Here is a 4654-nt window from a genome sequence, read left to right on the forward strand (position 1 = left end):
CAAGTGTATAATGTAAAGAGCTGCCATAGAATTACATGTAACACGGAGTAGCAATGAGTATATAATAGAATAATGAGTATATTATAGAATTATATGTAGCACGGAGTGGTAACCAGTGTATTTTATAAAGTGACACCATAGAATTATATGTAATGAGGAGTGGTAACCAGTGTATAATATAAATAGCTGCCATTAAATTACATGTAACATGGAGCAGTAACCAACAGTTACTTTGAAAACACAGAGCCAATTGTTTCAATAGACCAAAAGGTAACAACAATATTGAATGCTTCAAGAGTTTTTGGCCTAATACATAAGAGAAACAAAATTAACTTCATTTTATGACAATGGTCACATATATATCATACAAAGAACTGTATATGACAAGTTAGTTGATTCTGTGCAAGAATGTACAAGTTGATTGGTAATATTTCACTCATACTTTCATAATTCAAATATGTTTGTTCACAACCCTTTATATACTGATGTATCTCACCCAATCATAAAGGGTCTATTTCCTCTGTTGTACTTTTAACTTTTACAACATCTCCCATGTAATAAATAATAATATTAATGTTAGTATTATTACATGTGTGCTGGTGTGGGTCCGGTAGACCAGGAATCAGCCAGACCAACATTTTGTCACAGTAACTGTAGGTTTTTTTAAACTTTAACTTGTACTTCAAACATTGTTTCTAGGTAAATAGATACTTATAGTAGTATGTATGAATCAGTATATTAATGCATAATAAATTACATGTGTAACCTGCAAGTATACATGCTTGTGCTTTCTTTTAGCTATGGTGAGTACAAGTGCCAGTGAGCACCTATTTTTATGAATCATAAAGAAGTACTTGCAAACAATTAAAACTTTTAATAAATTATTATAAAATTTGCACAAAATTCAATCTCAGAACCCCTATTTTTCAAAATTTTCCTGGAAGGCATGCCCCCAGACCCCCCTAGTACTGCCATGCTTTGCACACTATTCCATGTTGTATGATCAGTCCAAAAATACTTCTTCCACCCCTGTATTATACATATAATTTGCAAAAGATCTAATAAAGCATCATGTTTGTTGACATAAACACACTTAAAGGACAGCTCAACTAAATGAAATGGGAACGAAAATGTATGCAAATTATGTATACTCATTACAATTCCCCACTCAGTCATCAAAAATTAGTAAATTTCGAATTTTGAAAATGAAGTAAATATGCATATTCTGATGTTAAAAGGGAAAGAAGGCATTAACATTTAGTTGCTACGCTATTTCTGTGCATTTGTATGCTATTGATTATGGAGCAACTCAATTATATACTGCTAAACTGATAAAAATTTTAACAACACATCTATAACAACAGTCAACAATGTCTATTAAAAGAACATGCTACAAATTGCACACACCTAAGATGACAAACTGCTTGCTACTTGTTCAGAATTCTGGTACAGTTGGTATTCAGATTTAATGTATGACCAGCTATCATCTCTTTCAAACATTAAATGTTCATGATTAGTAACAGTAGTATGCAGTATTGTAATTTGTAGTAATAAGACTCAAGACTGATATAAAATTTAAGTTAGTATATCAGTTACAAGTACTAGTAGTACTTACCATAGGCAGTATTTAGTTTTGTTTGGGGTATTTCATTTACGCTAAACTACACAAGAACTATCACTGTATCAGCACTAACATTCCTAATTTTAAACTGACACCAGTGACAGACTACACACTAGAGAACAGAAAGCTAGTCAACAGCACCACCTGTACATTTTTGGGCTATTTTAATCGAGTATTAAGATTTGACCGATACTCTTATAACACATCCACAACCCAAAAGTTAGAGTGGGTATATTTTATTTTTGCGACAAAGGGACGCAAACCTTAGATCTAGTATTAATACAAGTAACACTAACAGTAATAGTTTAATATTACTGTTAGTACTAATATTAAGATGGAATACATCCATCAGATATTGTTCTTTCTTTGTAAAACCAGATTAATAAACTCTTGTTCTATAATATTAATAAAAAAAATAACTAAAATAAATATTGCAAATTCAAAGGGGTTAAAAACAACAAAAAATTGTAATCGAACAAGTTTACCTTACCTTACCATTCCCCTGATTAACCTGCAATATTCACACAGCGCCCTCAGTAATATTCGTTTTGTTTTGCTATTAACACGATTTTACGAATCGGAATTAAAGCCTTTGATATTTCTTGCATACTGTATACAGGCAATAGAATGAGCGTTTTTTATAATACAAATCAGTAAATACGTTTTTCACAATAATTTTATCGTTTCTTCAACAACTTTTCTGACAAATATGTATTGTACAAACTTTCTACCCAACCACCCCATTCCTCCTTTTTGACCTTTTCGAAATTATTAAAAAGCGCATTGAACTAAGTGAAAGTGATTTCTAATAATATTAATAGTATATTTGTTATTTCTCTTTTTATGGATTAGGAACTTGTTGGCACTATAGATTATGAAAGTTTTGTGGAAAGGGTGTGATATTCTTAGTTAAACTGACTTCTTACAAGTAAGAGTAGCAAGCATTGCAATAAAAGGAGGTACAGTAGAAAATGTATTGAGTTAATCCGAGTTTCTAATTTAATTGAATTGGAGAAAGAAGACCAAATACAGTGTAATACAAGGTATGGAAACTAATCTTTATTAGCTTGCAAGCAGCAAGCCAGACAAGATGAGTACATAAAGACGTCGGTCAGTGTTATTGTCTGGAAACTGATGAGAACTCTATCTCATCAAAAGCCTCCCAGTGGCACTGCGGACTTACAACGCTAGAATCCGGGTTTCGATACCTGTGGTGGGCAGAGCACAGATAGCCCATTGTGTAGCTTTGTGCTGGATTTTTTAAAAACTAAATTATGTTTGCACCAAGTAAATCCAACTGACAATTGTTCTATCAATCTGTAAATCCGAGAGTTACCTAGCGTGGTTATCCGAATATAACATGTGTTTCTTTCTTCTTTTTGTGTTATAATATTTATTATGAACTTATTCTTTGTTCTGAATATGTGCAGGTCTCACATAACATATGATCAAGAAAATCATTAACTTGATCTTGTTTCAAGCTACCTTGGTTATTCTCGATGTAGGTGACACCTAGAGAACATTCCTTAATACAACCTTATGTAAGGATGTTTACAACATCGTTCTACATTGAATGTTCAGGTGATATCTAAAGGTTACGGCTCAACCTATGTGTAATGCGAATAACCAGTCATGTGGTAGCAAATTTCGTGCTGGATAAATAAGAGGATTATTTGAAACTAAGAAACTTCCTCAGACAGTGCCGCTCCGACCTCTTTATCTGTTACATGTACCATAGTCCAAGTAGATAAGTTCATCGACTTTATCCAACAACTCCACCCAGCCCTTAAATACACTTACCAAATCTCTGATACCAATTCCTCATTTCTGGACATCAACATTCTCATTTCACACTACTCTCTCAAAACGACTGTACACTATAAAGACACTGATAGTCATGCTTACGTAGACTATTGCTCTTTCCATCCCTATGAAACCAAGGCTGTCATTCCTAAAGGGTAGTTTACAAGACTGAGACGTTTATGTTCTGAGGACCAAGACCTTTTCTCCAAAACCACTGAGATGGCAGGATTTTTCTAACAATGTAACTACCTGGCTTATGTCATCCAAAAGCCCACAGCCATGTACATACCATATCCAGTACCATCTAACCCAAGGACAAAAGTCAACATGATAGAATAACTAGCTTTTAACATATCATCCACTCCACAGCTTAGCAGTCAATATCATATAAAAATATTAAAATTACTGATGACTGACCCCACCTCTGCCGAAATATTTACTACACCTTTCCTAGTTTCTTATAGACATAATCCCAACCTCAAAGACTATTTGGTGCACTTGAAGCTACAGGAAAACAATTCCCCCATAGTTGGAACTAATCACTGTAACAGAAAAAATTGTAATACCCATCCATACATTTCAAACTACACCACAATAACTGGTCCTAGTTACACTTTCCACATCAGGGGACATTACACCTGCACATCAGAATGTGTCATTTACTGCATCCAGTGTATTAGGTATCGCAAACTATATATTGGAAAAACAGAGCCTGCAGACTTTGTGATCGTTTTTGTGAACACCTTAGGTCTTTAAGAGAAGGCATTACTGCCCTTACAGTTCATAGACACTTCAGTTCTCCTGACCATAATGATACTTCTGACATGGTAGTCTCAGTCATGAGAAATACATCACCCAACAAGTTAAAACGAGAAAGCCTTGAACACTATCTTATCTTCCAACTCAATACCAAGTCCTCTTATGGTATAAACGAAAGATCTACTTTCAAATAATTACAAAATTCCGTCAGCCCTTTCGCTAATTTCATTCCCTTAAACCTTTTCTTCAGTTGCATTTACCTTACTTTTTACACATAGTTAAATCTCCCTATTCAACCTTACCTATATGAAAGTCTTCTTCCTATAATTCGATGACGAGGAACCCACTTTGAGACTAATAATGGCTGGAGACGGCTTAAATGGGTAATGAAGAAAAACTTTAATATAAGTTTAACATGACAGCAAATGTACATTTGCTGTCATGTTAAACTTATATTAAAGTTTTTCTTCA

At 33.8% G+C, this 4654-nt stretch overlaps 1 long non-coding RNA gene across 3 annotated transcripts in view; it reads right to left on the minus strand.

Annotated features, from left to right (window-relative positions):
* The window catches only part of LOC111088820, a 27929-nt gene extending 25790 nt beyond the window's left edge, over positions 1-2139 (minus strand). The window contains exon 1 of one of the 3 annotated variants that reach the window (XR_002613222.1): positions 2112-2139. This is a non-coding gene — a long non-coding RNA (uncharacterized LOC111088820). Of the gene's footprint in view, positions 1-1407; positions 1447-1615; positions 1722-2111 lie in introns of those variants that run through there. The other 2 variants (XR_002613223.1, XR_002613221.1) reach the window with 2 other exon arrangements.
* Between the last annotated feature and the right edge of the window lie 2515 nt (positions 2140-4654).

This window comes from Limulus polyphemus, unplaced genomic scaffold, assembly GCF_000517525.1.
Source record: "Limulus polyphemus unplaced genomic scaffold, Limulus_polyphemus-2.1.2 Scaffold4511, whole genome shotgun sequence".
Lineage (NCBI taxonomy): Eukaryota > Metazoa > Arthropoda > Merostomata > Xiphosura > Limulidae > Limulus > Limulus polyphemus.